Raw genomic sequence first — 13322 nt, 5'->3', positions numbered from 1 at the left:
CTATAGTACTGCTCCTATATACAAGAACATAACTACTATAATACTGTCCCTATATACAAGAATATAACTACTATAATACTGCCCCTATATATAAGAATATAACTACTATAATACTGCCCCCTATATACAAGAATATAACTACTATAATACTGCTCCTATATACAAGAATATAACTACTATAATACTGCTCCCTATATACAAGAATATAACTACTATAATACTGCCCCCTATATACAAAAATATAACTACTATAATACTGCCTCCTATATACAAGAATATAACTACTATAATACTGCCCCTATATACAAGAATATAACTACTATAATACTGCTCGTATATACAAGAATATAACTACTATAATACTGCCCCCCATATACAAGAATATAACTACTATAATACTGTCTCCTATATACAAGAATATAACTACTATAATACTGCCCCTATATACAAGAATATAACTACTATAATACTGCACTCTATATACAAGAATATAACTACTATAATACTGCCCCTATATACAAGAATATAACTACTATAATACTGCACTCTATATACAAGAATATAACTACTATAATACTGCCCCTATATACAAGAATATAACTACTATAATACTGCACTCTATGTACAAGAATATAACTACTATAATACTGCCCCCTATATACAAGAATATAACTACTATAATACTGCCCCCTATATACAAGAATATAACTACTATAATACTGCACTCTATATACAAGAATATAACTACTATAATACTGCCCCTATATACAAGAATATAACTACTATAATACTGCCCCTATATACAAGAATATAACTACTATAATACTGCCCCTATCTACAAGAATATAACTACTATAATACTGCCCCTATATACAAGAATATAACTACTATAATACTGCTCCTATATACAAAAATATAACTACTATAATACTGCCCCCTATATACAAGAATATAACTACTATAATACTGCCCCTATATACAAGAATATAACTACTATAATACTGCCTCCTATATACAAGAATATAACTACTATAATACTGCCCCTATCTACAAGAATATAACTACTATAATACTGCCCCTATATACAAGAATATAACTACTATAATACTGCTCCTATATACAAAAATATAACTACTATAATACTGCTCCTATATATAAGAATATAACTACTATAATACTGCTCCCTATATACAAGAATATAACTACTATAATACTGCCCCTATATACAAGAATATAACTACTATAATACTGCTCCTATATACAAGAATATAACTACTATAATACTGCCCCCTATATACAAGAATATAACTACTATAATACTGCCCCCTATATACAAGAATATAACTAGTATAGCATCAGCCTCCTGATTAGAAGTGTCTGTGTTTCCGCTATAACAGCTAAGAGCAAGTATCACATCTGTTCCTCCTCAGCCCGGGATATAGCCCAATGGCAGTTCCTAATAAAACACATATAATACGTCACAGGCTTCGTCTATAGACAGATAGTAACGGATTTCGCTAGTATTTTAATTGAAGTGTTGAGATCTTTATCAGGAAGACTCTGCTGAATTATCTTCCAAATGAAATATTAAGCATCCCTGAGACTGACAGAGAGGATCCTCCAGCTGCACGGGATGTGTGTGATTTGTTCTGTTACATAATGCAAGAAATACACATTGCAAAAGTGCAAATACAGTTCACAGCTGATCAAGAGACGACAAGATGCTGCGTTCCACAAGAGCTTACAATCTATTTTTTAAGACCTTATGTGGGGGAAAATGGACAAAAATGGGGGAAAAACTATTTTGGGTTGAACCAATTAAAGGGTAAGTAAACTGTTGCAACCAACTTTTCCATTGCTCTAATGTATGTAAAAAAATAAAAAAAAAGATGACAGCAAACAATCTTGAAATAAAATTCTCCTACCGTTAGAAGTATACAGCTCTAACGATTAAATCTATGTAGTCTGACCCTGTAGTTATATATTAGGCTCCGTTCACATCTGCGTTGTGGTTTTTGATTCCAATGGAAATTATGCCGGATCAATTGTATGGCGTTTACTGCCGGCGCCCGACAACCCAATTGACTCTCAATAGGATCTGTCAGTTTCCGTCATGTCTATCGATTTATGCAGCGCTATTCTTCCCGTCGTATCTGACGGAATTTGCGACAGAGACTCTAAATGGAGAATCCAACGTAAATGTAAACAGAGCCGAACTCTATTCCATCTGTCCACTATCATGACGTACACACTATCCCTCCATGTTTCACACACTTGCACCCCATTATCCATTTATTTCTATTGAGGCACTTCACTCATTACTGCCTCCTATATTTCAATTTTAGTATCACACTTGCACACACACTATTCATTTATTTCTTACTACACATCCCATGCACCACACACCACTCCCCTCAAGACCAGTGGGAGTGGCTATTATTATTTAAAGCACCTGCTCACTCCTTCATCAGCGTTTCTGACCTGGCTGTGTCCATTTGTAAGTATGGCCTTTTTTCGATGGCTTAGTAAATATATGTATTCCCCCTGAAATAACAATTCTGGAGCATCTTTTCTTAGAGCTCTACGTTGTGCTGTTCCTCTGTTATTCCTCCTACAAATTTATGAATAATTGAACAATTGGGTGTGACCAGTTGGGGGTGTGTCCTTACACAGACTGACATTGTCCAATCAGTGCTGACAGAGTGAGACTGCGTAGGGACACGCCCCTTTAATAAGGGGAATGGTAACACCCAGTTGTCAATTTATTAATTTATAGGAGGAATAACAGAGGAACGGCACAGCGCAGAGTTCTAAGAAAAGATGTTTCAGAATTGGTATTTCATGGGAATACAAGTATTTACTGAATCAGACAAGTCAGGAGAGGGGACGGGTCTTCTTTAGAGGGGTTGTCTCATGAAGAATACCCATATTTGAAATGAAGTGATAGGTGCAGGTCCAGCTTCACATACACGTTCAGGCCAGTCCACCAAAAGTGGAAGCCACTGACACTTAGCTGCCCTCCACTTAGGCAATATGCAATAAAAGGACATATGAAAACGGGTTATCTTAGGCCGGGTTCCCACGGGTCAGATACGCTGCGTAAAAACCATGCAGCGTATCCGACCTGGAACCCGTAGCAAATTCCGTCCGGAAAAAAGCACCACGCCGTGGTGCGGTTTTTTGGCTGAAATATACGCTGCGAAAAACTATCATAATGGCTGATGTCATGTTGACGCGTCCCTGCTTTGCCGACTGGTCCAGCCTATCATGGATGACGCTGCAGCCCATGTGACCGCTGCAGCCTGTGATTGGCTGCAGCGGTCACATGGGATAAAACGTCATGCCAGGAGGCCGGAGTGGAGGAAGAAGCAGGGAGTTCTGGGTAGGTATGAATTTAACAGTTTTAAAGAGTTGCGATTTTTGCGGCAGATTTTCTGTGATTCCACCGCAAAAGTCGCAACACTTGGCTTTCTGTTCCGGGTTTTGCACCCCCATTGAATTTCATGGGGAAAACCTGCAACAGAAAAGTAACGAAATCGCAGCATAAATTCCGCACTGCAGGTCAATGTACTAACGTTTTCGCTGCGTGGGCATGAGTTTTTCAAAATCTCATCCACTTTGCTGCTACTGTAAATGCTGCAGAATTCCCGCACATAATTCCGTTGTGGAAATTCCGCAGCGTCTAAGCTACATGGAAACCCGGCCTTAGTTCTACCTCTGTACCCCCTATAGCTAAGCCCGTGCCTCAACGTATTCCTTATTTTTGTGGAGCAAATCACTTATACTAAATAAGTAGGAATCTTTATGTTACCACTAAATAAATATCAGGCTGACTAGTGTGTGAACACGGAATATAAAACATTGCAGCATACAGTATGTTGCCATCTTTATAGTTTTCCGTAACTCATTCTCATGCTGATACTGCCCCCAAGAGGCGACTGTACAAATAGCACATAATGAAGAATTCCGTTTTAGGAACTTCTTTTTACAAAATGTTAACTACAGCATAGTCCACTGTCACACACACAACCCTCTCTAGAGTTTACCAACAACATGAAGAGAAACCAGTGAGCAAAGAGTTAATGGGATGGGTCAGAAGACAGCGGCCGGACTGTCTCACGGTGTCGACAGTTCTGGCATGCAATTTGGGTCAGAACTGCACCGCTAAATTTGCCTTGCATCTCTGGCCTTACACAGCAACATAGCAATAAAAACGGTTTCACACAAGCGCAATACGGCGTAATGTATTATGGCCGCCAATCCCAGTCCTACCAATGATCCAAACTAACGGCATCACTGATCCCTATGGTGTTGTTAGCTCAGGTCATTACACCCCTTGTCGGGTGAGGAATTGCTGAAGTAATACAGACACAAAAATACCCCCGTATACCGGCCTAAGAAGGATATCATAGAAGTACGACAGGTATGGATAAATGAGGCCCAATGATTACATATCTGATTGGAGGGGTCCTAATGTTCAACTGGTGATATCTCTGGTTGTTAGAACTGCGATCCTGGTGCCATATGAAAGATTAGAATCTCATCTTTCATATCCCACCAGAACCGCTGTTCTAGGTGGTCCACAGCCGGGAATATGACTGTTTTAAGTGATCCCTGTTCCTTCCAGTCTCTCACACTGTGTGAAGCAGCTTCATGCTGATAGGACAGCGTCAGAGGCTGTGAGGAGGCTCCACCCCAGGAGAATCGGTGGTGGTGACGCCCACTTGTCTAATAAAGGCTCATTTGCATATTTAGAAAAAAGCTCACAACTTTTAAAATAATAAACATTTTGGGACACAATTTTCACTAGTATTATCAGTGTGACAGCGCCTAGAAGATTGGGCATTACTAAACTAGAGACTGATCCCCTTTAAAACGTCACCCCCGACTTTTGGAATTGCAGCTGTTACCGGAAAACCTCTCAATAAGAACACTATCTGGATTGTATTCCGCATTTTGAACACAAGAGGGCGCTAGTAGCTTTAAATTGAGTACTGTACCCTTAATTTTCTGTCCTTTTTCATAATCTAAATTTTTATAGAAATTTTTTGTTTTTTAACAACCAATACAAAGAGACGCAAAAAAAATCCGACACAAAATGATGACACTTGACTAAAGGATTTTCACACAATTGCAAGTGATGACATGACACTAGGATGTGACATCACTGGCATTGTGGGGAAACCCCTTTAAAGGGTTATTCCCATCTCAGACCTTTATGGCATCTCTCCTAAGGAAGAATCCGACACAGAATACGCCATAAATGTCTGATAGATGCGGCTTCCAGTACTGGGACCCGCACCTGTATCGAGAACCGGGGGTGGCGTTACTATGGAGACAACCTGGGTCTAAATATAGGTCCCCAGGGCTGTCTTGTGCGTATGGCAGTATATTGTAGTTAAAAAAATCTATGTCAAATAAAATTCCCTTTTTGGGAACAAAATAAATATATGAATAGAAAAGTATTGTAAAAAAAAATTAAAAATGTTTTTATTTTTTTTCAGTATTATAACCCCCACATATGTGGTATCCCCATAATCGTCACAACATGTGCTGTAAAGTGACGGACATGACGGAATGGGTTTTTGTTCTGCTTGTTCCCCCAAAATGTAATATATAAAATGCTAACATAAGTAATGGTAAGTGTAGAAACTACAACTTGTCGTCCAAAATACAAGACCCCACATCGCTGTCTTGCGGCAAAAAAAAAAAAAGATATTTGTTCCGGAATGCCGAGATGAAAAATCAAAAAGTTTTTTGTGGTCCTAAAGACCAAAAACGGCTTGGTCCTTGAAGGTGATAATTGTCTGATTGCTGGAACCCCCAACGATCGTTAGAACGGGGGCCGAAGCCCTCCGTACCTCCTTATTGCACCCCCTGCAGTGAAGGAATTTTGAGGCAGATTTTTTTTCCTGCAAATTTTTTTTCGTGAAGATGGCCTTAGGGTATGTTCACACGGGCTATTTGCGGCCGTTTTTCGGCCGTGAACGCCCCGAAAAACGGCTGAAGAATCGGAGGCAAACATCTGTCCATTGATTTCAATGGGAAATACGGCGTTCTGTTCCGAGGGCGCGTTTTCTTACGCCTCGTTTTCCAAAAACGGCACGTAAAAAGACGCCCGCAAAAAAGAAGTGCAGGTCACTTCTTGGGACGTTTTTGGAGCCGTTTTTCATTGACTCTGTAGAAAAACAGCTCCAAAAACGGCCGTAAAAAACGCAGCGAAAAACGCGAGTTGCTAAAAAAAACAGCTGAAAATCAGGAGCTGTTTTCCCTTGAAAACTTCCCCGCAGTTTCAGACGTTTTTGGTTAAGCGTGTGAACATCGCCTTATTGTACCATATAATGTCCTGGTCAATTTTAAAACAAAACTCTTTGTGGCGTGAAATGGGCAAAAAACAGCAATTCCTCAATTGTTTTATGGGTTTCATTTTCACGGCGTTCATCGTGCTGTAAACTTTATTCTACGAGTCGATACGATTACGGTGATACCAAAGTTATATCGGGTTTTTTTAAGGTTTTGCCACTTTTATATATTTTTGTCGATTGAGTGGTGTTTTTATTTTTTGCGGGGCGTGCTTCCGCTTTTATTGGTACTAGTTTAGGTTACATGTCACTTTTTGAGCACTTTTTACTTCATTTTATGGTGACCAAAAAGCAGAATTTTTTATTTATTTTTACAGCGTTCCCATGCGGGTTAAATAACGTTATATTAGAAACGTTTGTACTTTTACGGAAGCACGCATACCGGTTATGTTAATTTAATTTTTGGGCGAAAAATGTGAAAAGGGAATTTTCTTTGAACTTTTAATATTTTTTTTCGTTTACATTAAAATAAAGTTTTTTAATTTTTTTGTATTAGTCCTCATAGCGTGTTGTTACTTCAGCCCTGATAGGGCGTGCTACGATTTTTCCCACATTATCCATTCACACAGCACATAGATTCGGGGAGAAAGCCGAAGCCATCATGGTAGATTTAAAAAAAAAAAAAAGTGCCAGTACAAAAAAATTTGCAGTTGCCCATAGCAACCAATCAGAATCCAGCTTTCATTTTTCGGTAGCCCTTTGGAAAATAAAAGCAGCGATCTGATTGGTTGCTATGTTAACGCTAATTTTTATAAACCTCCCATCCACAATCACGCCCCCTTCCATTACACCAGTTTGCCCCCTCCCCTCCTACACGTGATAGATCACATGACCTGGCTTTTTCCGTCGGCTAGTCACGTGTTCTACGTCACGTGGTGCGGCTCGTCGGATGGGGTGTCAATACTGAGAAAAGGAAGTCGCTGCCGAAAGTGAGACCGGGAACGGGACGAGGTCAGTGCTGGTAAGTGGCGGGGAGTCACGCAGAGACGGGGCCGGGGATGTGACGTTATTAGTTTGACTTTACGATACCCAGTAATGGCAACTCGCACTGCGGCTGTGAAACTGCTTATAGTTTCTCAACAGCACAGCCGTAAATGAAGGATCGAGTCGTTAGAGGGGTGTTCTCGTTACTCGCATTTATGTTATATGGATGGGCTATACCATAAGTGTCTGGGGGGGGGATTTAGCTGCTTGGTCCCCCCCCCCCCCCTTCCGTGATTCCAAGAATGGTAGTAGCCGCTCCCATTGTAAAAGTAGTCACTCATGATAAGTAACCATGACATCGATACTCGGTAAGTGAATGTAACAATTAATGCCGAAAATATTGACTGGAAATGTGTTTATTACTAAAATTAGACCGGCGCACAGTTCACCGCACGTTCGGTCGCGTCTGGCGATTTTCGATTTGCCATCTTTACTTCCGATTGGAATTTTTTTTTTCTATCCGTCTCGGCTCTTTCTTATAAATTTTTCTCACCCGTTTCGGTATTGTGTCGCGATCGCAGTGAATGGCGCTCTAGAATTATACTCCTGTTTTTAGTGTTTTGTATTGTGACCGTGGCACACGTCACTCGTTCATTTCCGTTGTTGTTGAATGTACGCTGACCTATTCCAGCGAAGCGTATGCGAAAAGAGCGGTCTACTGAGATACACGGCAATCGGGAGATCGCCTAAATATTGCTCTACAAAAAATGTTAGAGAAACGCAGATTAAAGGGGTTGGACCAGAATCAAATGTTTTTTCCAAAGGCCGGACCCTTCCCAAACTCAGATCAGCGGCGCCTACTGACGGCGAGGATCTCCAGAGCATGTGCTTTACTGTGCGGTAAGGCCTCGTGCACACGACCGTATTTTTCATCAGTATTTACGGACCCATTCATTTCTATTGGCCACGGACGCCTTTCAGTATTTATACGGATGAGTGTCCGTGCTGAAAAAAATGATAGAACCCGTCCTGTTCTTGTCCGTAATTACGGCACAGACTCTCTTATAGAAGTGCATAGGAGCTTCCGTAAATACAGACGGCTACGGAAGTGCATCCGTAAACTGTCTGAAATGGAAACGTTGCTAGGCCACGTGTTGGTGACATCATTTGCAGCCTCCCTTTTTTTTACGGATCCGTATATACGGATGCAATGACTATGGATCCGTATTTACGGATAGATGAAAATACGGTCGTGTGGGTACAGTCGGACCGTGAGGGTATGTGCACACGCAGTGTTTTCAGCCGTTTTTCGGGCCCTAAACGTCCTGAAAAACGGTTGAAAAATCGGAAGCAGAACGCCTCCAAACATCTGCCCATTGATTTTCTTTGGGAAATACGGCGCTCTGTTCCGACGGGGGCGTTAGTGAGGCCTCACTAATGCTTTGTAAAGGGGTAATATTACATCACAGTCCCGTGAGTGAATGCCTTTCTCAATACACGACAATATCTTGCTGGCCTTTGAAGCAGCTGATTGACATTGTGGTGTTATTTAGTTTATGATCTACAAGTACACCCAGATCCTTCTCTACAAGTGACTCCCCCAGTGTAGCTCCCCCTAGGACATATGATGCTGCAGGTTGTTGGTACCCAGGTGCATAACTTTACATTTATCTACATTAACCTGTTAGTGACCGCCCACTAGTGTTTTTACGAAGGCCACTAACTGGCTTTATTCCGATTCAATAGCCTTTTTACGGCGCTGCATCAGAATAAATAAAGAGCAGGGAGCATTTAAATCTCCCTGATCTCCGAGCAGGGTACCTCTGATAGCTAACGGCCTCTGCAATTGGGAACTAATACTTTGTAAATCGCGAAATTAGGCCTCAATTTTACACGGTACTCTTTCACTCCTGAGCCTGGTCGAATGTCCAGGCAAAAAAAATTAGTGCCCCATGTAGGGTGTTTCTAAAACAGAGAAACACAGCATAATAATTAGAGAGCTGTCTTGCTATGGTGGCACAAGCCGGGCACCACATATTGGCATATCTATGGAAAAAAAAAACATTTTCACTCTGCAATTTCGAGTGCACACTAATTTCTACAAAACACCTGCAGGGTTGACATGCTCACTACACCACTAGGCATTGAGGGGTGGCGTTTCCAAAATTCAGTCACTTCTGGGGGGTTTCTTCTGTTTTGGCTCCACAGGGGCTTTGCAAATGCGACATGGTGCCCAGAAACCAATCCAGCAAAATCTGTACTCCAAATGGCGCTCCTTCCCTTCTGAGCCCTGCCGTGTGCCCAAACAGTTTATGACCACATATGGAGAATTTCCGTACTCTGGAGAAATTGCTTTACAAATGTTGGGGTTCTTTTTTTCCTTTATTTGTTGAGAACATTTTCACTGCCCAATCCTAATAATTAGGGGCTTTGCAAATGTGACATGGCCCCTGCAAACCATTCCTGCAAAATTTGAGCTCCAAAAGCCAAATGGCGCTCTTTCCCTTCCCATGCACACGAACGTGCTTTTGTCGCCATAATTCCCCTGAAAATTCACAGGAGAATTGCTGCCCCGTTCATTACTATGGGGCCATGCACACGACCGTGGTTTCCACTGTCCATGCATGGCCCCGGAGCATGGACCGCAGAATGAACGGGCAAGCCTTATGGCCGGGTTCTGCAGTCCAGGCTCATAGCAAATAATGGCCATGGGCACAGCCCGCGATTAGCAGGCGCCTCGCTGGTGACACTCCGTGGCCGGCCGACCCGAAAATCACGGCTGTGCACATGGCTACGGTCGTGTGTATGAGGCCTAAGCCCTGCCGTGTGTCCAAACAGCCGTTTATTACCACATGGGGTATTTATTTACTCGGGAGAAATTGCTTTACAAATGTTGCGGTGCGTTTTCTCCTTTACTCCTTGTAGAAATTAGACAAACCTACATTTTCTTTGAAAGAATGTACATTTTAATTTTCACGGCCTAATTCCAATAATTTCTGCAATAGACCTGTGGGTTCAAAATGCTCACTATACCCCTAGATAATTTCCTTGAGGTGTGTAGTTTCCCAAATGGGGTCACTTGTGGGGGATTTCCACGGTTTTGGCACCGCAAGAGCCTTTCAAACCTGTCATGGTGCCTAAAATATATTCTAATAAAAAGGAGACCCCAGAATCCACTAGGTGCTCCTTTGCTTCGGAGGCCGGTGCGTCAGTCCATCATCACACTAGGGCCACATGTGGGATATTTCTAAAAACTGCAGAATCTAAATATTGAGTTGCGTTTCTCTGGTAAAACTTTCTGTGTTACACAAAAAATGAATTTCTGCAAAAAAAGTGAAATTTGTAAATTTCACCTCTACTTTCCTTTAATTCTTGTCAAACATCTAAAGGGTTAAAACACTTTCTGAATGCGGTTTTGAATACTTTGAGGGGTGACGTTTTTGAAATGGGGTGATTTATGGGGACTTTCTAATATATAAGGCCCTCAAAGCCACTTCACAACTGATCTGGTCCCTGAAAAAATTAGCCTTTTGAAATTTACTTGAGAATATGAGAAATCGCTGCTAAAGTTCTAAACCTTGTAACGTCCTAGAAAAATAAAAGGATGTTAAAAAAACGATGCAAATCTAAAGTAGACATATGGGGGATGTTAATTAGCGACTATTTGTGTGGTATAACTGCCTGTCTTACAAGCAGATACATTTACATTTAAAAAAATGCAAATGTTTGCAATTTTTCACCAAATTTTTATGTTTTTCACAATTAAATCTTAAATGTACCGAGCAAATTTTAACAGTAACATAAAGTCCAATGTGTCACGAGAAAACAGTCTCAGAATCGCTTGGATAGGTAACCGCATTCCGAAGTTATTACCACATAAAGTGACACATGTCAGATTTTGAAAAAATGAGGCTCCGTCCAGAAGGTCAAAAGTGGCCAAAGCGGGAAGGGGTTAATAACTTCTATATATTTACTTGCCGGCCCCATGGCAGCTGCTGGAGATCATGGCGACGTCTGTAGCGCCAAAGTGCTGGTACATGTCTCATCGACTTCAACATGGGACTATTTTTGTCTCGTGGTGGATTATCAGGTTTTCTGGACCATAAAGTTCCAGATTAGAGGACTTTTCTGTGTGTCTGTTTTATTGTATGGCTTTTATCTCCGTGTAGGGTACAGTGACCAGAGGTTTATGGCGGGAGGAATTTACCGTTCCTTTCCTATAAAGCGGGGAACGTCCTCGCCCGCACGTCTTGAGCAGCGATGTCTCTAGATCTCGGGTCTTTCTAGTGACTGATTAACTCTGTGCCGAGGTCGGGGACGTCTGTAAACCCTTCACTCCTATAGCCGGGTAGCTTGCGGCTCACTACAGGAATGCTGGGAATGCCACGGAATTTCCTCTGGCCTGCGATCCTATCCGGCTTATGTCATGCTTTCATTCTCCACTGGCTTTCAACCCCTCCAGCTGCTGCGGAACTACAGGTCCCATCCTGCCGCTATCAGGGCACGCTGGGACGTGTAGTTCCACACCGGCCGGAGAGCCGCACATTGCAGCCGGTGTACGGATCGCTCAGTCCTGTGTAAATAAAGCTGTATAGAAAAAGTTCTGCTCCATTGAGCCCCATTTTTCAAGATCTCTGCTTGCTGTCAGTGAATGGGAACAGCCGTGTTTACATTTCCAGGCACAAAACGTGTACAGGCTCAATGCCACGTGCACACGTTGAGGATTTCCGAGCCAAAATTATCATCTGCCTCCAATGCAAATTAACAGGGTTTTTGTAATCCCGTTCAGATAATCTGGAAAAAATCTGCAGGTTTTGGGTTTTTTTCCCGCACCGAAGATGGGGGGAAAAAAAAAACATGTTACTTATTTTTATTTTTTTTTTGCTGATTCCGCACGGAAAAGTGCCATTGGATTACGATAGGGCTAATCGATTCTTTTAAAAATCCACGTCGGGTTTGCCTATGGCATTAAAGTTTGGAACTTTTCACCTTTCGCGACCAGTTTCCGAAAGTGCCAAGAAAAGAGTGGGGTTTAGCCGAAAGCGGTGGGGCCTCCAACCTTTGAGGGTATGTTCCCAATGGCTGGATATGCCTCAGGTTTTTCGCAATGGATAAATGTGAACTAAATGCAGAGCGTACGGTACAGTAGCGTTTAACCCCTTAAGGACGCAGCCTAGTTTGGGCCTTAAGGCTCAGAGCCCATTTTTCAAATCTGACATATTTCACTTTATGTGGTAATAACGTCGGAATGCTTAAACCTATCCAAGCGATTCAGAGATTGTTTTCTCGTGACACTTTGGGCTTCATGTTCGTGGTAAAATTTGGTCGATATATTCAGTCTTTATTTGAGAAAAATTGCAAAATTTAGAGAAAATTTTGAAAAAATTGCATTTTTCTGAATTTAAATGCATCTGCTTGAAAAACAGACGCTTATACCACCCACAATAGTCACTAGTTCACATTTCCCATATGTCTACTTTAGATTGGCATCGTTTTTTGAACATTATTTTATTTGTCTTGGATGTTACAAGGCTTAGAACATAAACAGCAATTTCTCATATTTTTAAGAAGTACAGTAAAAAATTGTGTAGTACCGTGTTAGCCAGAGACAATATGAAATGTTAAATACTTTTGTGTCAAAAAAGACAAAAGTATAATAGGTATGATACCTTTATTGGCTAACCATAAAAGTTCTATATGCGGCTTTCAGAGCACAGAGGCCCCTTCTTCAGGCAGTTTACAAATGAATGACTTAGAAAAAAGCACAACATTTAGGTGTTACACAAAGACAATTAGTACATGAGGTGATACATCATTAAGATAAGCCGGGGCAATAAAACTGAGGTTATAGGGATGATGACTTAGGAGTTAAGGCATCTGGAGTCAGTCTGATGGGGGACGTGACGTGTGTCCATGTAGTGGCTCATAAATCCTGGTGTTAGATTGAGGCCTTGTGTCAATGACTGGAATTTTATCATCATCTTGAATTCCCAAATTTTTCTTTCTCTGTTGTTTTTAAAATGACCCTTCAGAATG

At 41.3% G+C, this 13322-nt stretch overlaps 1 protein-coding gene across 3 annotated transcripts in view; it reads left to right on the top strand.

Moving 5' to 3' along the window:
- Window positions 1-7196: 7196 nt before the first annotated feature.
- TRAF6 (TNF receptor associated factor 6) overlaps window positions 7197-13322 on the top strand; it is a 32523-nt gene continuing 26397 nt past the window's right edge. The window contains exon 1 of one of the 3 annotated variants that reach the window (XM_075837046.1): window positions 7197-7313. The gene's annotated coding sequence lies outside the window, so the exon portion shown is untranslated. Of the gene's footprint in view, window positions 7324-7628; window positions 7655-13322 lie in introns of those variants that run through there. The other 2 variants (XM_075837045.1, XM_075837047.1) reach the window with 2 other exon arrangements.

The sequence above is a fragment of the Rhinoderma darwinii genome, chromosome 9 (assembly GCF_050947455.1).
Source record: "Rhinoderma darwinii isolate aRhiDar2 chromosome 9, aRhiDar2.hap1, whole genome shotgun sequence".
Classification (NCBI taxonomy): domain Eukaryota; kingdom Metazoa; phylum Chordata; class Amphibia; order Anura; family Rhinodermatidae; genus Rhinoderma; species Rhinoderma darwinii.
The sequence above is the reverse complement of the archived record's forward strand: the minus strand, read 5'-3'. Positions and strand labels throughout refer to the sequence as shown.